The sequence below is a fragment of the Choloepus didactylus genome, chromosome 10, assembly GCF_015220235.1.
Source record: "Choloepus didactylus isolate mChoDid1 chromosome 10, mChoDid1.pri, whole genome shotgun sequence".
NCBI lineage: Eukaryota > Metazoa > Chordata > Mammalia > Pilosa > Megalonychidae > Choloepus > Choloepus didactylus.
Window position 1 is genome coordinate 120,907,062 of NC_051316.1, and position 24,671 is coordinate 120,931,732.

General features: G+C 36.2%; 1 protein-coding gene across 14 annotated transcripts in view; it reads left to right on the forward strand.

Moving 5' to 3' along the window:
• Window positions 1–24,671, forward strand: part of LOC119505784 (ral guanine nucleotide dissociation stimulator-like) — a 94,981-nt gene that overhangs the window by 17,128 nt on the left and 53,182 nt on the right. For 11 of the 14 annotated variants that reach the window (XM_037798708.1, XM_037798716.1, XM_037798703.1 and 8 more), the window contains 2 exons: window positions 4,482–4,550; window positions 17,190–17,331. The gene's annotated coding sequence lies outside the window, so the exon portion shown is untranslated. Of the gene's footprint in view, window positions 1–4,481; window positions 4,551–17,189; window positions 17,332–18,871; window positions 19,039–20,429; window positions 20,491–24,671 lie in introns of all 14 variants that reach the window. The other 3 variants (XM_037798704.1, XM_037798707.1, XM_037798705.1) reach the window with 3 other exon arrangements.

Consider the following 24,671-nt stretch of genomic DNA (forward strand, 5'->3'; position numbering starts at 1 on the left):
CTCCTTTTATTACCAGTCCCAGTCTTTATATTTTGCTGTTTGTTTAATTGTTTTCAAACTACGGGCAATATAACTAGAGCTGGAATTTGAGATTTTCCCTGAGATAAAAATGCACAAGATTTAATACAAAATTTTTGCTAACTTTGTGACGTGGTGGCTAAAAGTTTATTCACTTAAATTCCATATTTTCAGTTACATTCTGAGGGGTTAATAAACTTAATAGTGATATGCTACTTGTCCACAATTGAGAATTTATTTCATAAAATTCATGGTATGAATAATTTTTACTGAATCTCTGTGTTTCACCTTCTGATTTTTTTCTTGTTGTTGTTCTTTCCTTCAGTGCCTGTACAAACTACCTTTCATTGTTTTTGTACTAATCATGGGATTTCAATACAGAGGTGTGCTAAATAGGACAGTAGAAAACTGGGCTTCAGAGATACATCTTGGATAAAAAAAAGAAAAGTGAGAAAGGGCAGGGAAGGGACACTAGAATGGTCACCAGCTTGGAGGTTCATCATCCATCCCAAGAGCCAAGAGAGAAATGGCTTCCTTGAGCTCTCCTGCCTGTTCCTTAACTGCCTTTGGTGTAATCAGACCCCAGTGAAGTTCGGGCAGCACAATGCACTCCAGTGCCATCAGGGTAGAACTGAGAGAGAATCTCTGGCATCCTCCTGATTTGACACTCTAAATTATGCCTAGAAAACCTTAGGAGAATGGGCATGCATAAAAATGGTGGCCTATTCTTATGTCTGCCCAGGAAAGTCTCTAAATATTCAAGGGTAGTAAGTAAAGAACGAGTTTTCTTATGTCTTTTGGAGTCATACAGATGGTTTTATATATCTGTGACTCAGAAGTCAGTTGTGGGACTCTGCTTGCTCACTGTTTCACTTTCCTACAAAAACCTTGGCCCAGAATTCCATCCCTTCACTGGCTTTTGCGAGCTATCCTGTCCTCATAGACTTGGCTGAAAAATCAGGTGGCTATTGAGAGGGACTCTTTCTGGCATGTAATAACAAGTTTCCACTCTTGCCCACTCCTCTTCTTCTCACTCTTTGCTTCCAGGTTTCTTCCTGCAAAGCTTTCAACATTCATATTTTACAATGCAGAGAAATGTTCTTCTTGTGAAAAAATCTTAGCACCTGTTACTGCTTCTACCTAAGGAAGATTTTCAATACATTTTCCCGTAAGATAAATTCTTGTATTAATGGTTAAAATGATGCAGTTTTTTATTAACATTTCAAAGAGAAAAAGAAACTATTTAACACATAAGAAAGTGCTTGATTGTGGGGAAATCCTCAGAAGTGCTGGAAATAGGAGCTCAGCCATGTAGAAATACTTCATAAAAATAATCATTTCAGCCAAGTCATGAACTGTTTAATAGACTGTTAATACATATCCATATGCAATTTCTCTTACCTTTTTTTACCTTTTAGTTATGACAATTTTCAAACACCTTAGTTAAGAACACAATGATCATCATCCAGCTTTAAAATCAACCAACATTTTGCTAAGTGTGTTTTATCTGTTCCTCCCCCTTTTAAATTTTTATTGAACTTTTTCAAAGCACTTCATCCTTAGATGCTGCAGTCTGCATCTTAAAGTACAGTTTATACAACTCTAGTGCCTTATCACATCTGAATCATTAACAAGAATATTTAATAACATTTAATACCAAATACATATTCCAAGTTGTTTAAAAGATGTTGCTCTTTTGTTTTTCTCCCATAAAATCAGGCTGTACTTGAGTGCATTATATCTTCTAACATGTTCCTATTTGTATAGATGAAAGCTATTGCTTGTTATATGCTATTCTGTATCTTTGAAGAAATACTTCTGAAAGCAGAATACAAATAGAGCAGAAAACGAATGTTGCAGATCCCAGGGAAAGAGCAAGTTGTAAAGGGTAGAGGACAGGAAAGAGGAGGCATATCTTAAAAATTACAACAAAAAGAAAACGCAAAGTTTCAAGGACAGAACTCTGCCTTAGAAGCTGGGCAAATTCTAAAGTAGGCTGTTTTCCAAATTGATCTAATTCTTAAATTTTTTTAGTTCATTTTAACTTTTGTATTACTGTTTTCATTTTTTGTAGTCACATTTTCTAGATGAATGTTAAATATCTTTTGGAGTATCATTTGTTTCAAGGTGGGTGAATTTTATCTTTTGAAAGGGGTATCTGATAATTCTAGGATTTTTGACAGCTGAACTACTTTAGCAATGTTTGAGTTCCCCCACAATCTCATTAGTGAGTCTCCAAACTTTTTGTTTGTTTGTTTATTCCTAACTTGGAGCTTATAAGGATTTGCTCCAAATGTTTGTAGTTATTCTCAGATTCTCACTTCATTTGGATATTCTCCTTTTGGGGTGAGTTTTGTTAATTTCCTAGCACCCCTTCCCTCTTCCTCTTCTTGTTTCTAGGACTACAGCACAGCCCTTCCTCATGCTTGGTAAGCACTGACCACATTTATCTGTATTCTGGGCTTATGAGGATTACTTTGATACCTAGTTCCATTGTAGATAGCCATGCTTTTCATGTCACTATTTTAGTTATTCTGTCTGGAGTTTAGGAAGAGTTACAGATATATAGATGACTGATAGAGGGACAGTAGAAACATAGATAAATTAATTGTCATGTTCTTGCCACCAGATGTCTCTGTACAACTGATAAAAATTACGTCCACATTGAGAACACTGGATTACCCTTTCTGAAATCATGAGCATGCCCTTAGAGAACACAAGTTCCAGTGATGACACATGACAGAACAAAACCTGCTGCCATCCTTATATGTGTGTTTGCATGAGAATGCGGACAGGAATTCCTGCAGGACATAGTACCTAGAAATATTAATATCTTTTCCTAACAATTTTAATATCACATTATCAACTCTAGATATTGTAACACACTGGCTCTCAGGAGTGTCACCATTACAGAGGAATAACGGCATCACTTTGTTACATCCTTTTCTTCCAAGGAAGAAGTAAGATAGAAGTGGAGGGTTCCTGCTTGCAGTTGTAGTGCTGGGTGACATCAGGCAAAGGGAGATGGTTAGTCTGCCTTCTTGAGACAGAGCCCAGCACCACAGTTTTGGTTTTAAAATGAATGCTCTTGGTGTTTGTGTGATTCCAATAAGGGTCTGATGAACTGTTTTGTTAATCATCAAAGAAATCAGGGGAGATAATGTGCTGATGGGAGAATAATGACAAGAATTAATCTAACAAATGACCGTACTAAAATACCCATGGATTACAGCCAGTTATAAAGTACTATCACCAGTTTCTTTCCTTGGCTACTTATAGAGAAATGCAAATACCCATGATTCTGATAGGATTGAAACAAGGAACTGGCCATGTTTACACATTACCAAAGGTAATTTATGGATGTGTTGTCTAAACATTAGGCTCAGTTTGCTACTTAGCCTCACTCATTTTGCTACCACCCTAGAATCCTTTTAATATACTTCCGACTCCAAACCTAAAGTCTTAAGATAATGGTTAAGTGACAGGACACATATAGCAGGCTGGGCCCTGTACTCTTGATTAGATGCACCGTCATTATTAGTTTTCTTTGCTCAGCATGTACTCAGATGATGCAGAGTCATCATGAAAGGATGTTGAGCAGTTAGGTGTTGCTCGGCTTTCCTGGTCTTCCTCAGCAACACACACATTTGGTGTCTGATACACCCAATAGCTCACATTAGGTGTGACTCATCATATCTGAAGAGCCGTTAAAAATGACTCCTTCAACACTGAACTCCCTCTCCTCCCACTCATTTCCTCAGGTGTCCTATTTTCCTTTTTCATAAGGAACAGCTGGCACTTTAAAAAATATTCAATCTTTTTCAAGCTAATAGTATATTCAGCTTATGCACATCTCTAGAATACTTTTCTTAAACAGTTAAATGTCTGAGCAATCACTGATATAAACACCCACCAAAACCCACCTGCTCATCCACTGATTTTTGTTATTTAGTCTTTGGATGATCTAAATTCTTATGATCATGGTGGATCTCACTTGGTAACAGGATTTAAATATTTAAAAAAATTTGTTGAGACTAATATTTGTGGGGTTTTTACATCTTAACCCACACACCTGAGCAACAGGCACCTATGCATCCTCTGAAAGAATTTAATCCTAACTTCTGAAAGGCCAGTCATGCTATGGGCTGTCCTAGTTACTACATGTCCACTGTCTTTTAAGAAAACATGATTCGAGAATGGAAGGCAAGCACCGAACTGGGAGGCTTTTACTGGTAAATTATAATATAAACAGAAATAAACACATAGGCAACACACACAGCTCTAGACAGTGCAACACTTGCCTGTCATTGTGTGAACCATCTCCCTTCTGCTTTTATATCGAGAGTATCAGTGTCCATTTCAGTGGAAGTCTATTTTGTACCAGGATGAAGCTATCTAGTTTTTCACCACTGGAAATTGAAGCAAACTATTTTTTTGTTTTGTTTTGTTTTGTTTTTCTCCAGACTAAAAGTTGTACTGGAAAGCAACTCAATTCCACAAAAATCAGAAGGAAGCATTCAATTGGAATTCAGGTAAGACAGAAAATATCTCACCTATCTAACAATGAAGATGCTTCATACGACCTTCACTGATTGCATACCATGATGTGGCTTTATGCCTAAGTAACACCACTACCATCTTCATCAAGGGCCAAAAAAGTTGATTAAAGGCTCAAAGAAGGGAGTAGAAACTGCTACTCAATCCCAGATTCCATACATAATGAATGCTGAAGCTGTTCAGCTATTGCTCCTTACAGTTATTGGAATAGTGAAACAGACTTTATATGGAATTTATAGATATATTCCTGGGTCAAGAAAGAAAAAAAAAATAAGAGCTTTAAATCTTTCCATATAGTTCCTTTTCCATAGGGGTCACTTTCGGTTCTTTATGTTAACAAAGAGAAAAATAAGGGATTTAAGGATCATAGAAGGAGAAAATGAGATTTTACAGGAAGGATTTAGCCAAATGCATGGAATTTACTTGATGATAAACATAAAGACTGAAGTAGCATTGCAGATCAAATAACTGGACTATGGTGATAAATAATTGATAACTGCAAATGAGGGTATCAAGTGATGGGTCCCAGATGCCATATCCTTCAGTTAGAGATTGTAGCATTTACTTTCTTAGAAGGAGGTCATACTCAGAAGAACTGTGAAATTATAGTAGCTAATTGAATTTACTACCACTTAATTAAATGCTTAAAGTAAATTTTCAATCCGCTTCAGAAACTATAATTGGTACATTTGATTTGGAATGTTAATGTTGATTGTGGATACGGGGTCCCATTAACCACAGTAACTACCGAGGGTTAGGGGCATCTACCTGCTCTTTACTACCTTTCCATGAGTTCTGCAGTGCTGGAGTGTCATCTGTGTCTGCTGCATTCACTAAGCATTCGTGAGCATCTGAAGTGCTAGGAGCTCTATAGGCAAAGAGATAGAAGAATTCACATTCTAGTGGGGAAGACATTTTTTTTTCATGTTTTACTTGTGTAAATAGCTTGTTGAACCTACAAGCCAACATCTACATCTATATATCCCAATTTAACTCTCATCTTGTTGATTTTGGCTCAGCTTCCTGGCCTGTTAAGATAAACTGAAATCCTGATTTTGTCACTCACTATCTTAGCTGCTGTCTCCATCCTTTTCTCTGCTCCCACCAATATTTCCTAGCTATAAAATCAATAATCATTCCATTTATACCATCATCAAAGTAAATGATAGATAGTTGAGCAGCATAATTTTATGACTTGGAAACCAGGCAGAATTTCTTACCCTCAAATTATAATTTGAGATGTAGAAAAAATACGCCAAACTCCTTTGATCTTCAGTTTGGTCATATGCAAAGTAGAGTAACATTTATTTCCCAGTGCCTGTGTGATTAACTTGACATTCCATTGTTAAATGCAAAGTTGCTAATGCAACATAGGGACTAATTATTTGACCAACTAGCTATAGCAATGGGACAGAGTCATCCTTTCAAGTTATTACTGATCCATTATCCAAACTTCTAATGAGTACTGATTCTATTCTAAGTATCATACCAAAGCCTAAGGATCTCAGGAACACCAAGACACATTTTCAAGTTTGCAATGAAATACGAGGGAGAGAGATCAATAAGCAAATAGTCAAATTAAAGCAATTTTAACATCAAGCAAGATAGGACATCAATCAATTTAATCCATATTTTTCTACATCTTTCAAAAATATGATAACAAATGCTTTGCATTTTTTTTAAATAGAGATCTAGCTCCATCATCTGAAGATGAAGTTCAAATGTTATATGATGAAGACAAAATAATAACTACTAATATTCAGTCAAGGTCCCTCACAGCCTAATTTAAATCTGTATTTCCAGTCTTATTTTCTTTCATCCTCCTGTGCTTCCCATGTGCCTTTGCCTCCAACCAAATCAGCTGTTCACCATTCTATGCACATAGTATGCTCCATTTTGATGCCACAATTTTGCATATGGAAATTTTTCTCCTGCCTACAATCCTTTGGCTCCCTTTGTCTCACAATTTCATCTTTCAAGATGAATTTATGAAGCCTGTTTTATTTTCCTGGATAGACAGAGTGCTTCCCTCATACAGGTTCTCAAAAGATACCACACATGGCTATTCTATAATTAGGAAAACATGAACCTTAGTTTTAATCTTTTCTAATGACAAAAGGATATGCCAATTTGATATGTTCAATTGAGTTAGTCATTCTCCTGTTGTACAGTTGGGTATTATTTTTTAAAATTTTTTCTCAGAAATATTTGCTCATTTAGTCTCAAGTTAAATGGCAGAGGTTGAATTACTGGGTCAACATTGTGTTATTATTGGCATCCATTTTCTGTCATATGTTTAACTTGACTGATATTTTAAATGCATTGACGGATCTCAAACTTGAAGTGATCCACTTGCGAATCAAAGGGTACTTGTATAATACAAATAATCAATACATTCCTTTGCATCTGGCTAAGTTTGTATTTTGGTATATAAAGTATGTTTAAGAAGAGAACCAGCAGTTGATGCATTTTGCTCATTTTGAGAGTGTGATTTCTCTAAACCTAGAATGATGCACAAGTAATATTGTTTTCCCCCCATAATTGTTGACCTCTTATTTGGACCTGCTAAAGACTTCATCACCTTGCTGGAAAACTTGCACTGTTGACCAAGTATATTCTAATTGCCCAAAGGTTAAATATATTTTCAAATGGCAAATGTTAAAACTTTTGTTGTAAAATCTGAAGTAATTCCAAAAGGAGGCATCTTAAGAAATTTTAAGCTTGATAACATCATTGTTATAAGTACAACCAATTAGAAAAACTACTTAAAAGATGACAGAACTCATCTTTTCCATTAATTGCATGTCTACCATGAAAATCTGCTTCATTGTCTTGGTACTCTAAATGCTTGGCATTTCACAGTTTTTAAAAAGCTTTCACATACATATTTTCCATTTGACTTTCACATCAGCCTTGCAATGTGGGAAGGCAGTTATTAACAACTGTGTTTTACAGATGATTGTGTGACACAGAGATATTGTGGCCAGCCCAACGCCAATACAGACTGAAAGTGAGAATAGTATTCAGGACTCTTGATTCCCACTCTTGTATTGTTTTTACCACTCATACTGTCTCCAAGATGGTAGAATGCTTTATTATCTGAAAATGTCTCCTGAACTATGAATTAAATATTCTGACAAAATTGGAGACTTTGTAAAACTCTGTACTTTATAATAAGTGTCTATTGCCTTCAAAGAAGTATAATAGGCTTCATTTCTGATGCTCCTTATATGGTTTTCCACTAGGCTGTATATTATCTGTGATAATGAATTCACATGTTATATTGCATGTACCAGCAATACAGTAAACTTACTGGATTCTAGGGTTTTGAGCACCTCAAATAGCCTTCTGTCTAATTATTGAGGTAACTGCTTTTAGTCCAATGAAGACATGCTATCTTTCTAAAATAATTAAGTTTGTTTTACCTAAAGATAAATATAAAATATTAAATAACAAATCCCTGATTGTTTCATAGTTGTTGAAGCATTTCAGCCATTCAGAAGGCATTGTATCTACCAAATGAGTTAAGACAATTGATTTATTAGTTTTTTCCCCCATTTTTATTTATATAACATATTGAATATCTTCAAATAAGGGACTCCAGGGAAACTTTTAGTTAGGATGCTCAGGAAAGTCTGAAATCTCTAAGGCTTCTTTAGCAAATTCTGTGCTATGCCAGATGGTTTCCCAGAATTCTAAGATTATTTTAAGATTCCCAGGAGCCTGTGGGGCAGATCAGAAGTCAAAGTTGAAATTGAATCTGGATCCTTTCTGCCACTCTGTGTGTACTTCTGACTTTCAGAAACTTGATTCAAGTTCAAGGCAGCAGACAGTTATTTCATAATTAGTATATACCAGACACTTCATAGGGCTGGCAACATAAAAGTGGACAATTCAAGGTCCTTGCCTTTAAATACCTCACCATTTAACAAAAGAATTGGGAAGATAAAGAAATGAACTATTGCAAATTTAATGAGAAATACATGCAAGGTGCATGGATGACAAAACTGTGTCCTTTACCTGGAACAATTTGGGGATGTGAACCACATTCTTTCCATAGAGTGCTCCATGGATTTACAAAACCCAAAATATACCTACTGGTATGGTGAGGTTTCCTTAGGATGTAGCATATAATCATGGTATTTCAGATCCCAGAAATAATTGGTGGTCTCCAAGGAAAAGAAGCTGTTAAATGTTTGACTTTAGAATTGTCCTTGGCCTCTGTCAGCATTTTGTCTAATGGTTCCTTTGAATGACAAAACAAGGTATAGTATAAGATAAAGGTCACTGATACAAAAATGTGTTAGTTAGGGTTTAGCTAGGAATACAGAAGCCATGTGTAGTGTTTTGTGTAGAGACAGCTATTTAAAACAGAATTAGAGACTTGCAAATATTTGAAAGGGCTGCAGAAGCAGTGGTCAGGAAGGCTGCTATTGGGAACCCCAGCTGCTTGTAAGCAGGAAAGCCCAGAAAAATCCCTGGAAACATAGGGAAGGTGTAGTCAGCTTGCAGGTGCCAACTAAGAATGCTAGCTTCTCCTTTATCCTTCCAAATGCCGGGATCTCAGCCGTTCCACCTCCTCCAGACCAATGCATGATATGTGACTGGCCACAGGTGTCCCCCAATAGCCTTCCAAGACCACCTACTAGTTGCTCCTGGCTACATGCCAGCCACTCCAGGTGACCAACCAAACTCCACACCTCCCCACGCTGCCATCTTGCCCCACCTCCCACTTGCCTTTAAAATAAAATCCAAACCCTTTAGCTTGATTCACAAACCCAGCCCGGGTTTCTCCTGGTGGAGGGGTAGGGGGAGCTGACAGAGAGAAGGGTGCATAAATGAATGGAAGTGGGGGCTTTTGGACTTGGCTGAGCTCAGGGTGCTGGAGTTGGGGCTGTGTGCTGGGAGAGGGGCATATGGAGTGGGGTGCCAGCTCTGGTTCATGGCTGGGGTCTGGGGTCTGGCTCTGGGGATGTGGGGATTTCTTTTTTTTCCTCTTATTCTTGCTGGCTTATTGGAGAGAGCCTTAGACATTTTTTAATTGTTGGCCCTGACCCAGGCAAGACTGGAGTTGGGATGGTTAGGGAGACAAAGGAGGAGGTCAAATGTAGGAAATGGGTCCCTGAAGGGCTTATCTTCCCTAGGAGAAGGAGGAGGTGGAGCCCAGCTTGGGTGGCTGCCCTTCCTCAGAGAGCTCAGGCCCCAGGGCCTGGGGGAAAAAAAAAACATAGGCAGCTTGGGTTTGGCTTCTGAGGCTCTTGGCCTCTGGCAGGGATGGGTCTACTGAGAATTAAATGCGCTGCACCTCTTTGTGCTGGTGGGACACCGCGGGCTGGCAGGTGCTGCCTGCTGGGCAGGATAGGAGCGATGCAGCATCCAGAGGCCTCACAGGAAAGTCTGACAATCAGCTGGGTCTCATCCTCAGGGAAACCTGATACTGATTACAACCTCCTGAGACCATCTGGTCTGGGAAATTCTAATTGGGGTAATCAAGGAAACCAGATGCCTAGACAACAAAAAATTATGAATCACACTAGAAAAGGTGAAGATATGGCCCAGTCAAAGGAACAAACTTATACTTCAAATGAGATATAGGATTTGAAACAACTAATTAAAGATCTTCAAACAAATATGCTAAATAATTTCAAAAATCAAATTAGTAAGTTGGGGGAAGATACTGTAAAAGAGGTGAAGGACATTGGGAAAGCATAAGGAAGAACTTGAAAGTTTGAGGGAACAATTGGCAGAACTTGGGGGGGTGGGAGGCACAATAGAAGAAATGGAAAATGCAGTGGATATGCACAACAGTGGATGTTAGGGGGCAGAGGAAGGGATTCAGGAACTGGAGGACAGAACATCTGAAATCCTACACACAAAGGAATGGATGGGGAGGAGAGTGGAAGAATATGAGCAGGGTCTTAGGTAATTGAATGACAACATGAAGCACTTGAATATATGTGTCATGGGTGTTCCAGAGGGAGGGGAGAAGGGAAAAGGGGCAGAAACAATAATGGAGGAAATAATCACTGAAAATTTCCCATCTCTTATGAAATACATAAAATTGCCAGTCTAGGAGGTACAGTGTACCCCAGACAGAGTGGATCCAAGTGGACCTACTCCAAGAAATGTAATAATCAGATCATCAAATGTCAAGGATGGGGAGAGAATTCTGAGGGCAGCAGGAGAGGAGTGATCCATCACATGCAGGAGAGACTCGATGAGACTATGTGCAGATTGCTTGGTGGAGACTGTGGAGGTGAGAAGGCTGTGGCATAACAGTGCAGATACAGCAGTGAGAACTGCACAGTGAAGTACAGCAGGAACAGGCTGTGCGAACGCCTCAATATCTGGTGTAGAAAATATCCTTTGGCACACTGGCTGCTAATTGTCTCAGAGCGAGGAAGGCAGAGGTGAGCCAAAAGGGGAAAATAACCACACCCTTTGCAGCCATCTTGCCGGCAGGCTGGGAATGCTCCTGCCTGGTGCTCACACCACAGCCCAGAGCAGCACGAAAACCCCAAGGTGACAGGAAGTGTTTCCAGCAACACGCATACATGCCACAATATTGGGCATGGGCAATAGCCTTTCACACATCCACAATTAATTGTCCCAGAGCTGGGAAGGCAGAGCTGTGCGAAAAGAGGGAAATTCACCCACCGCATACAGCCATCCTTACAGCAGACTGGGAATGCACCTACACAGCCTGGCAGCCCAGAACATCCCTTGAGGGATGGCGTGCACTTGTGACACAGCACAACCTTCCCTCAGCAGAGGCCCTAGAAGGGCACTGCTTGGAAGAGAAACCCACTTGGAAGTCCCAGGGATCATATGCCAATACCAAGGACTTGTGGGTCAGCAGCAGAGACAATCTGTGAGACCAAAATGAAGGTTTAGACTCTTGCAACAGCCTTAAATCACCAGGAACACCTGGGAGGTTTGATTATTAAAGCTGCCCTCCCTCCCTAACTACTCAGACACATGCCCCATATTCATGATGGAGAGCACCAACAACACACCCAAACTTGGTGCACCAATTGGACCCCACAAGGATCAGACACCCACACACCACAAAGACAAAGTTGGGGAGAACTGACTTGAGGGGAATAGGTGACTCACAGACACCATCTGCTGGTTAGTTAAAGTGTACACCACCATGCTGTAGATCTGACAAATTAGAGATTAGTTTTGGAATAATCCTACATATCCTAAAAGAACCCTACCAAGTAAAGCAAATGCCAAGAGGCCAAAACAACAGAAAATTTTAAAGCATACGAAAAAACCAGACAATATGGATAACCCAAATCAAAAGATCAGAGGAGGCACAGTACTTGGAGCAATTAATCAAAGAACAAAAGACAAACAACGAGAGCATGGCACAGGATATAAAGGACATGAAGAAGAGCATGGCACAGTATATAAAGGACATGAAGAAGACCCTAGAAGAGCATAAAGAAGAAATTGCAAGAGTAAATAAAAGAATAGATGAATTATGGAAATAAAAGAAACTGCTGACCAAATTAAAAAGATTCTGGATTCTCATAGTACAAGACTAGAGGAAGCTGAACAACAAGCCAGTGACCTCGAGGACCACAGAGTGTAAAATGAAAGAACCAAAGGAAGAATGGGGAAAAAAAATTTTTAAAAAAATAGAAATGGACCTCAGGGATATGATAGATAAAATAAAATGTCCAAATATAAGACTCATTGGTGTGTCAGAAGGGGAAGAGAAGGGTAAAGGTCTAGAAAGAGTATTCAAAGAAATTGTTGGGGAAAACTTCCTAAACCTTCTACACAATATAAATACACAAAGCATAAATTCCCAGCTAACTCCAAATAGAATAAATCCAAATAAACCCATTCCAAGACATATTCTGATCAGACTGTCAAATACTGAAGAGAAGGAGCAAGTTCTGAAAGCAGCAAGAGAAAAGCAGTTCACCAAATACAAAGGAAACAACATAAGACTAAATAGTGACTACTCAGTGGCCAACATGGAGGCGAGAAGACAGTGGCATGACATATTTAAAATTCTGAGAGAGAAAAATTTCCAACCAAGAATGCTTTATTCAGCAAAGCTCTCCTTCAAATTTGAGGGAGAGTTTAAATTTTTCACAGACAGCCAAATGCTGAGAGATTCTTCTAATAAAAGACATGCCCTACTTCAGATACTAAAGGAAGCTCTACTGACAGAGAAACAAAGAAAGGAGAGAGAGAGATGGAGAAAAGGTTCAGTGCTAAAGAGATTCGATATTAGTTCATTAAAGGACAATAAAAGAGAGAGAGGGAAAAAATATATCTGACAAACATAAACAAAAGGATAGGAAGGCTGATTCAAGAAATGCCTTTACAGTAATAACATTGAATGTAAATGGATTAAACTCCCCAATTAATAGATATAGACTGGCAGAATGGACCAACAAATATGAACCATCAATATGTTGCATGCAAGAGACTCATCTTAGACACAGGGACACAAAGAAATTGAAAGTGAAAGGATGGAAAAAATATTTCATATAAGCTACAGCTAAAAGAAAGCAGGAGTAGTAGTAGTAATTTCAGATAAAAAAGACTTTAAATGCAGGGATGTTTTGAGAGACAAAGAAGGCCACTACAAACTAATAAAAGGGGCAATTCAACAAGAAGAAACAATAATCATAAATGTTTATGCACTCAATCAAGGTGCCACAAAATACATGAGAGAAACACTGGCAAAACTAAAGGAAGCAATTGATGTTTCCACAATAATTGTGGGAGACTTCAACACATCACTCTCTCCTATAGATAGATCAACCAGACAGAAGACCAATAAGGAAATTGAAAACCTAAACAATCTGATAAATGAATTTGATTTAACAGACATATATAGAACATTACATCCCAAATCACCAGGATACACATTCTTCTCTAGTGATGATGGACCTTTCTCTAGAATAGACCATATGCTGGGACATAAAACAAGCCTCAATAAATTTTTAAAAAAAATTGAAATTATTCAAAGCACATTCTCTGACCACAATGGAATGCAATCAGAAGTCAATAACCATCAGAGACTTAGAAAATTCACAAACACCTGGAGGTTAAACAACACACTCCTAAAATAAATGGTTTATAATGTAGAATGTAGAGGAATGATGTTGTGAAACATGACATGGATGGATGAACCTTGAAGTCATAATGCTGAGCGGAATAAGACAGGCACAAAAAGAGAAATATTATATGCTACTTCTAATGTGAATATTGAAAAAATGTAAAATAAATGGCTTATAATATAGAATGTCAGGAAACTAACGATAGAGAGAAATTAATGGAGGGGGAATGATAACCCAATAAGAACAGATATGCTATCATGGGTAAATTTAACATTCTGGGAATGCCCAGAAATGACTATGGTTTGTTAATTTCTGGTGGGTATGGCAGGAACAAGTTCACAGAAATGTTGCTATATTAGGTTATTTTCTTGGGGTAGAGTAGGAACATGTTGGAAGTAAAGTAGTTATTTTAGGTTAGTTGTCTTTTTCTTAGTCTCTTGTTACGGTTTGTTTGAAATGTTTATTTGTATACCTTAAAAAAATTTTTTTTATTATTTAAAAAAAAGATTTAAGTAAAAAAAAATGAAAAATATATGCACAGCCCCCTTGAGGAACTGGTGGAGAATGCAGGGGTGTTGGGCTTCCCCACCTCAGTGGTTTCTGATGTGTTCACAGACATAGGGGACTGGTGATTTGATGGGCTGAGCCCTCTACCATGGGACTTGCCCTTGGCAAGACTGTTGCTGCAAAGCAGAGGCTAGGCCTGCCTATAATTGGGCCTAAGAGTCTCCTACTGAATGCCTCTTTGTTGCTCAGATGTGGCCCTCTCTCTCAAGCTAAGCCAACTTGGTAGGTGAAATCACTGCCCTCCCCCCTACATGGGATCTGACACCAAGGGGAGTGAATCTTCCTGGCAAAGTGGAATATGACTCCTGGGGAGGAATCTAGACCCAGCATCGTGGGATGGAGACCATCTTCTTGACCAAAAGGGGTATGTGAAAGGAAATGAAATAAGGTTCAGTGGCAGAGAGATTCCAAAAGGAGCCAAGAGCTCACTCTGGTGCACTCTTATGCACAATATAGACAACCCTTTTTAGGTTCTAATGAATTGGAATAGCTAGCAGTAAATACCTGAAACTATCAAACTACAGCCCAGAACCCATGAATCCTGTACACAATTGTATAAAAATATAGTATATGAGGGGTGACAATGTGATTGGGAAAGCCATATTGACCACACTCCCTTTTGTCCAGTTTATAGATGGAGGAGTAGAAAAATGGGGTGGGGAGGGGAGGCACCCAGTGTTTTTTTTTTATTTTGGTTGTTCTTTTTCACTTTGGATTTTATTCTTATTGTTTTTGTGTGTGTGGTAATGAAAATGCCAAAAATTAATTTTGGTGATGAATGCACAACTATATAATGGTACTGTACGAAATTGAATGTACACTTTGTTTTGTACTACTACATGGTATGTGAATATATCTCAATAAAAATGAATTAAAAAAAGATACTTTGGCCTTCTTAAATAGTATCTAAGTTAATGTTGAATTACTGAACATTTTCATAACAAAGGAAGAAATTCTATTATTGAAGAGAAATTACTAGATATGTTTGAACAATAAAAGTTCAGCTATCAGGTCAAAAAATAAGTTACTGCAAAATGCTAGTTTGTACCTAGGCTGATGTGAACAGCAGTTAACCATTCATTAAAGGCAACAAAGTCACTTTAACTGAAAATGGCTAGATATTTAAAGACTGAGACTATAGAAATGGGGCAAAAAATGATTTGGGATAAGCTCGTCAACTTCTTTTATGAAGTAAATGAGGTCTAGAGAGGTCCAAAGTCATACATTCTGGTAGAACCAGAGTAAATTTTGTATGTTTGAACTTAGTAAGTTATATTTTCCCACTCATGTAAACCCAGTATCTAACATTTTCTTATTCAGAAAATGTTCACACAGGTGATAGTTACTCTTACGAACTTACATACAAATGGAAGCACATTTGTAGGTGAAAATATTTCCATTTTAGTATCATTAAAAGGTAGATCATCATGACACAAATCTGTATTTAGATGTTCTGAAGTTTGTCATTATTGGGGTTAGTTCTGCTTGTTTCCACCACTCTGCCTTTAATAGATTAATCACAAGGCTTTCTTCTTCAATAGAAAGCTTCTTTTAGAAATCTGTAACTGAATAATGACTGTTAGACTCTTGAGTTCTTGGCACTAAAAAAAAACAACCCAAAGAACAAATAGTCAGAAATAGTCCACAGGGAAAAGAGTCAAAAACATGATAAATAGAACCACACTAGAAAGTCCTTAGCATGAAATATACTTTCACACATTAGGAAAAAAAAAGTGAAACTTGAAGTTATCTCTAATATTTTATCTTCCAGATGCTAATATTTGGAAACATCTAAAATACTGAATCACATAAATGATATTTTCAATCTTTGGAAATGTTGAGAAGTTAAAATTATTCAATATTTAGTAGGAGAAGGAACCATTATTTTATTTGATCATTTTTAATTACTAAATTAATACATTTGATAATATTTTGAAGAATTAATGAAAGATTTAGTAAACCAGAGATTCCAATTTATTATAGTAAGCCTAAACAAGAAGATACATTTGATCAGATTTTATGATGATCATCTTTGATACTGTGGTAAAGAACTTTGTGCATTAGTTGTCTACCCTAAACAGAGGCAAATCTTGGAAATATAAACTAACTGTATGAGATATCTTTTATGCATCACCTACATTTTTTCCCCATATATAAGAATTACTCCAAATATGAGCAAGTCAAGATTGTGTCGTACACTCCTGCATTTAGCAGAATAAGCCTTCTAACAGATACCTGGGTATCTTAGCTTTGCAATGTTATATACTCTATATTAAATGGCCAAAGAAAAATGACATCCCATATTTCTACTGACTGTGTACCCTTTCACCTAAATTTTCTATTTAGTATTCAAAATCAATTAATCTTTACCTGTAAGCCAAAATGGTTTCAAAGAGCCTCTGCAACTTTCTAATTGCCATGCCATCCAGTATTTGATAGCTGATTCTTCAGCTGTAAGCAAATTCCTGAAAAAGAAGAGCTAAAATTTAATATATTTATAGTATTGCATTTTTTATATTAAAATTTTGTTTTAGGAAAGTACTTTTTAAAGTATTTTTTATACTTAGAAGCAAGTGAAATTAACTCTACTTTGTAAATATGTAACTAAATTAAGAGAATTCTTTAGGCCAAATTTCAAATACTTATTCTCATTTCCCTGGGAAGGTTGGATAATATGTCAGCTGCTTAATTGCTCCTGCTTGCCTACAACTTCCTCCTACCCCTACTTCCCTCACCGGAACCTGGAGACAGAGGGGGCTGATATGGGAGACTGCTAGCACTCAACTCGGTGGGGGCGGGGGGAGGCTTTCTAGGCAGACTAATCTAGCCTAGAAACCATTAAATTGCATGTATGCCACATGCTATAAGACATCAACTAAAGCTAACTCAGGCTCTGCCAGAGGGCAAGGAAGGTCATTTATTAACGTATGCAATTTTGTCTCCTTATCTTCAAACTAGAACACAATGACCCAGCCCTGCAATACCAACTCTGAGAACACTACAAACCATTTTGTGCAATAACATCAGAGCATTGGACAGATTTGTGATTCAACATACCTGCTTCCCCATAACCAAGATCACATTGACAGAGGTAAACTAGGTGAGTGGATGTCCTCTGCTAGAGGTGGGACATGAACCCTGGTACTCATAGAGAAGCAAATTGGCCAAAATCTGGTAATCAACCACTGTCCACACTACTCTGTGATCCTTGGCTATTCCTGGCCTGAGACTTATGATAAATCTTCTAGAGGACTGCATAACAACTCTGTGAGGTAGCTACCATTATTATCATAATATTATAGACAAGGAAGCTGAGGTACAGAGCAGTTACGCTCACACAGCTACTAAGTGATAGAGCCAGGCAGTCTCGCTATGGTTCAGTGCTCTTGACCACTAAACTTCTTTCCATAGCAGTGAATGAGTGTCCAACAGAGGCAGTGCCACTGGCAAGTATTCACTGGTAGTGTCCAAAGCAGATGGTTCTTGTGCCAGGATCTTTTAAAATTTCAAGTTATTTAATTTTAGTGGCAATATATTTACATTCAAAATACTAAGTGTGTAAAAGAACATATGAAAAATCCCCTACCCATGATCGCAGTTCCCAATTCCCTTTGGACGCAACCATCATTATTTGTTTCTTGTGTGTCCTTCTAAAGATACTCTATGCATATAAAAACAAACACATAAAAATGTACATGTATGTGCATATATTCTTTCCCATTGCTTATTTTTTCCATATTTTTATTGTAGAATGTAACATATATACATAGAAGTGATAACTCTCCAAGAGCAATTTATCAAGCAGTTACAGAGCAAATTTCAAAGAATATCGTAGGTCACAGTTCCACAGTTTCAGTCCCTTCCCTATGGTGTAATATAACATATATCCAAAAAGGTAATGTCTTTCAAAGTATAATTTAACAATTGGTTATACAGGAAATTTCCAAAGCTCTTATGAGTTACAGTCCCATAGCTTCAGTTGTTTCCTTATTGTGAAATATAACATATATCAAAAAGGTGATAGCTTTCAAATTACAATTTAACAAGTAGCTATAGAACAGATTTCAAAGGATGCTATGAGCTACAGTTCCATTTCAATACTTTTCTTCTAGCTATTTTAATACCCTAGCAATAAGTAAAAGAAAATTATATAAAATTCAGTATTTATAACGCATTGTTAAATTCCATCTACCGTGGCTACCCCTTCCTTGAATTTAATTACTTTTCCAATCTTCAGGAATACCTAGTCAGTGGCTACTCTAATTTGTTTATGTCGAAGAGGGGTGTCAACATTATGAGAAAAGGGGACACATCTGGTTGATATTCTTGAGGAGGCTACCGCAATGAGAATTGTTTAAAATGGAGAGTGATGAGATTGTACAACTAAGTGATGATAATGTGAGATATGGACAGATTATCGTGGACATAACATATGCAATGTGAACTTAGGAACCCCATACTTCATAAGTCAAGCCCTTGATCTTCAGGCCTGCTTGGGTGAAACTTCAGGTTGAAAAGGGGAGGCTCAGCCCACCTATGATTATGACTAGGAGTCACCTCCAGAGTCCTCTTTTGTTGCTCAAATATGGTTTTTCTCTCACTTGTTATAGACACTGTTCTATCTCTTACTTTTTTCACAGTAGGACCTTAGAAGTTGCTTTCATATGAAGAGATTTAAAGACTGCTTGTTCTGCATTGCACCTTGGGTTCTAAATATGATCTTCACTTACATTTTGCAAACAGGAGAAAATGGAAATGCCTGAAGTCCTGAACATAATGAATCCACTGAAAAATGTTGGCTTCTTAGGTATAGATGACTTAATGGCATTTCTAACTCTCTTGAAATATAAAGGCTGCTGAAAACTAAAATAAAAAAATTACATAAACAGAATGAAATTAAGTATAATTTAGATTTTTTGTAAGTAACTATTATGTTTGATCATTCAGTTACAACAATACTTCAGCAAAAAGAAATTTGGATTACTTGAGATACAGAACAACAGTTTTAAATTTCTAGCTATATAAGAATTACATATACATTAGGTAATTTTTAAAAAAATACATTGACAGCTGAAATTTACTGAGCTTACTCTAAGACAGTGTTCTAAATGTTTTATGTGTGATAATGCATTTAATTCTAACATCAATCTTATGAGAGAGTACTATTTTTAACTGCATACCAAATATTGGTGATATTAAGTAAATGGTATTAATGGAAATAATTATTCATCCCAATGAATCTGAACTCTATATTGCCCAGTGCAGAGTTGTATGTTCACAAGGTCTGACTTGAAAAACTGATCCTCTTTTATTCTGTGACTCTATCACTCTCAGAAATAAAGCAGTAAACTTCCCTAATGGATGATTAATCTGACCCAATTATAAACATAACTAAATAACAGTTTCATCCACATAGTTAAAAAGCAACACTGTTTGGCACTACACTGGAACAAAAGATGACTCTGAAATTCCAAATTTTGTAGAATCCTAACATGTTTACAACAATGAAGCAGAGAATGATAGGATAGCTTTGAAGGATTAAAAAGTTAAATTTTACACAAAGTGTAACAAAGGTTAGTGAGACTGCTAATACTAAGATAAAACATAACATTTATATTTATTGAGCTATAACATTATGAGATTTCTATTTTTAGTATTAATACTATTTCCTACCCTCTTCCTCCCCAAGCTTTGTAACTTCCTTCTATATATTAGTCAATTTTAGTACAGGCACGATTCAGAGATAATGATAAAAAATTATAAAGGAGCAGATAAGAGAATGAGAAACAACAACTTGGACTGCAATACTCAATCCACATAGTTAAAAAGCAACACCATTTGGCACTACACTGGAACAAAAGATGACTGAAATTTTATATATAAAAACTGCCTTACAATAGACTATATATACAAATGTACATCATTCTTACATCATATACAGGTAATCCCTGGGATACTCAATGATGTATTCAAAATTTCTACCTGGTTCACTGCCCTCTGCTTCACACTGGCTTTGAATGGTCACAGTTTCTGTGGATTTGCATTTTATATACTCAGTGCCAATTCTGTGCTTGGTAGTAAGATCTGAAAGAAAAGGAAGAAATGCTATGATCAGCAAAAGTACCAATACATTAGTTTTTTGTAACCTTGTGTTCAGTGGCTTTTTCATTCTGAAGTGTTTTCATTGTTTTGTTGTAGATGAATTCCAATTAGAAAGGAATAGAGATTTAGACTTCTGAGGAAACTGCTGACTTAAGAAGTAGGTGAATAACTCTCCTCCATCTCCTCCATGCACTCACTCTGCTTCTCCCAACTATCAATCAAAATGACAAATGGAAAATAAAAATGGGAAAATCTACATCATCGTTGGAAGCTAAGACAGGGTGGGCAATCCATAAACCACAGACTTCAAAGAATGGAGCCACTTTGAAAGATTTACTCTTTAGCAGCATAAGATGACTTTCTATGTCCCATTCAATGGTTTATGGATGGAATGCTATTAGTGGTAACACTCTGGTTACCTTTTGGCTTTCAGCTGCCTGACACACTTTGCCTACCTCTTTATTTTTTACCTTTAGGTTTCCTTTTTTTTAAGGCACAACTCTTGTGAACAGCATATATGGTAATTCCTTGATCCTAAGACATAAGTTTTTCATATTCTGTTTCTGAAATAGTGATGCCTCTTGTAACAGTGTGTACATTTAGAATAGTTATGCTTCCTTTTTCCCTTATATGTTCTTATTAAGTTGATAACATGTGTTGCAATTGGTGGGATCTTAGAATCATAGAAATAAGGTAATGGGAATTTTTTTTTAATTTAATCTAAAAAATCTCTCTCTTTTAATAGAAAACTTTAATCCATTTACATTTATTCAGAAAAGGTAGTACTTTTACAATTTTGTTTTATGCTTCCAGCAACTCTTTGTTGCTTCACCTTAAAAATGTTTTTTTTTTCATAGAATTTTGTTGTTCTGGCTTTTCCCTATTGGTTTGGAAGTTATACATTTTATTTTAAAAGTGCATGCATTTTCATTAATTTAAAAATATATACATTTTAATCTTATTTTCACATCAATTAGAAAAAGGTAGAAGCTCAAATCCCCTATTTTAATTTTTTTCTTTTTTAATTTTATTTATCAAAAAACTAAACAAACAATAAAAAAAAACATTTCAAAGAAAACCAAAACAAAGGAATAAGAAAAACAAATAACCTGAAATAACTATATTGCTTCCAACATGTTTCTACCATACCCCAAGAAAATTAACAAACCATAACTGAGCAAAGGAATAAGAAAAACAAATAACCTAAAATAACTCTATCGCTTCCAACAGCAAATCCCCTATTAACATGAGAAACTTAGCACATTTTTCCATCGAACTTTCCTTCTTTCCCCCAAGATCTCAGCTTTTATTATATTAATCTGTGATTCAAATCAGATGATTACAATTAATTTCTTTCCAAATTATGTTCATGGCTTCTGGCTCAAGATAGCAGAAAACATACATATTAACTCCCCCTTTCCAAATCCTTCACTGGTGAATTTGACCAAACATTCCAAAAAGAACTAACACCAAGTTTGATCAGACTTGATCAAAAAACTGAATGCAGGGAACATGTCCAACTCATTCTAAGAGGCCAACATCACCATATCAAAACCAGCTAAAGATACCAAAGACATTGATGTTTAGTAAAGATACCCAAGATATTGCTGGAAAAAACAATATCCCTTATGAATATAGATGCAGAAATCTTCAACAAAGTACTAGCAAACTGAATCCAACAGTACATTAAAAGAAGAATATCCTATGATCAAATAGAATTTATCCCAAGTATACAAGGATGGTTCAACATAAAATCAGTTAATGTAATGCACCACATTAATAGAACAAAGGAAAAAAAACCCACATGATCACATCAGTTGACACAGAAAAGGCATTTGATACTTAGAAAACTAAGAGTAAAAGTTCCTCAATATGATAAAGAATATATATGAAAAACCCATAGCTAAGATCATACTCAATGTTGAAAGACTGAAAGCTTTCATTCTAAGATCAGGAATAAGACACAGACACCTAATGTTACCACTGTTATTCAATATTGCACTGGAAATTCTACCCAGAGAAATTAGGCAAGAAAAAGAAATAAAAGGCATCCTAATTGAAAAGGAAAAAGTAAAACTTTCCCTATTTTAAGACAACATAATCCTAAATATACAAAATATCAAAAAAATCTACAACAAGGTTACTAGAGCTAATAAATGAGTTCAGTAGTGTGGCAGGGTACAAGGTAAAAAACAAGAAAAAATCTATAGTATTCCTATACATTAGTAATGAACAATCTGCAAATGAAATTTAGAAAACAAATTCCATTTACAATAGCAATGAAAACAATCAAATACCTAGGAATAAATTTAACTATGAATGTAAAGGAGTCATACATGGAAAACTACAAAATACTGCTCAAAGAAATCAAAGAAGACCTAAATAAATAGAAGGACAGTCTGTGTTTGTGAATTGGAAGACTAAACATAGTCAAGAAATCAATTCTACCCAAAACAATTTACAGATCAATGCAATCCCAATCAAAATTCCAACAGCCTTCTTTGCAGAAATGAAAAAGCCAATTATCAAATTTATATGGAAGAGTAAGGGGCACCACATAGCCACAAACATCTGCAAAAAGAAGATCAAATTTGGAGAAGTCACTCTTCCTGATTTTAAAATTTACTGTATGTTCTTTTTTACTTTTTCTTTTTCACTCTAATTTTTATTCATATTATTTTTGTGTGTGTAGTAATGAAAATGTTCAAAAATTAATTTTGGTGATGAACACACCACTATACAATGGTATTGTGAAAAACTGATTGTATGCTTTGTATGACTCCATGGTATGTATGGTATGTGAATAAAGCTCAATAAAACTGAATTAAAAAAAAAAAAACAAAACAAAATACTACAAAGCTACTGTGGCCAAAACAGCATGGCACTGGAATAGGGACAGATTTGTAGACCAATGGAATAGAATTGAGACTTCAGAAATAGACCCTCACCTCTATGGCCAATAGGTATTTGACAAGGGTGCCATGTCCACTCAACTGGGAAAGAATAGTCTCTTCAACAAATGGTGCTGGAAAAACTGGATATCCATTTGCAAAAGAATGAACGTGGACCCTCACACCATATACAAAAATTAACTCAAAATGTATTAACAACCTAAAAATAAGAACCAAAACTATAAAACTCCTACAATAAAATAAAGAATCATCTTCAGGATCTTGTGTAAGACAATAGATTCTTAGACTTCACACCCAAAGCAAAATCAACACAAGGAAAAATAGATAAATGACATTTCATCAAAATTTAAAACTTTAATGAATGAAACAACTTCATCATGAAAATAAAAAGATAAACTACAGAATGGGAGAAAATATTTGGAGATGACATATCTGATAAGGGTTAATCAAAACCACAATTGAGACACCATTTCACAACCACTAGAAAGAATACTATTAAAAAAAAAACAGCTGTTGTGAGACAATGTGGAGAAATAAGAACACTCATTTATTGTTGGTGAGAATGCAAAATGGTGCAGCCTTTGTGGAAAACAGTTTGGCATTCCTCAGAAAGTTGAGAATAAAATTACCATATGGCCCTGCATTTTCACTTCTAGGTATATACCCCAAAGAACTGAAAACAGGGACTTGAACAGATATTTGCATATTGATGTTCATAGTGGCATTATTCACAGTTGCCATAAATTGGAAGCAACCCAAGTACCTATCAATAGAGGAATGAATAAACAAAATGTGGTATATACATGCAATCTAATATCATTCAGCCATGAAAAGGAACCAACTCTGACACTCGTAATAACATGGATGAACCTTGAAGATACTGTGTTATGTGAAATAAGCCAGACACATAAGGACAATTATCGTATGACTCACAAATATGAAATAATTAGAATAAGCAAATTCAGAGAATCAGAAACTAGAATACAGTTACCAGGGGCCAGGAGTGGGGTAGGTGGGAGTAGGAATGAGAGTTAATTCTTACTTGGTGCAAAATCTCTGTTTGGAGTGATGGGGAAGTTTTAGTAATGATGGTAACACAATGTTGTGAATGTAATTAATGCCACTGAATTACATACCTGGAAGTGGTTAAATGGGGAAATTTTAGGTGGTATATTTGTTGCTAAAACAAAAATTTAAAAACAAATAAAAACAACCATAGGACTGTACAACACAAAGAGTGAACCCAAATGTAAACTATGGACTATGGCTAGTCGTACAATATAATAATATTATCTCATCAATTGTAACAAAGTTACCACATTAATGCAAAATTTTAAAATGGGGACATGTATATGGGAACTCTGTATTTTGTGCAAGATCTCTCTGTAAGTCTAGAATCTAATTTTTAAAAAAGGCAAATATTGTC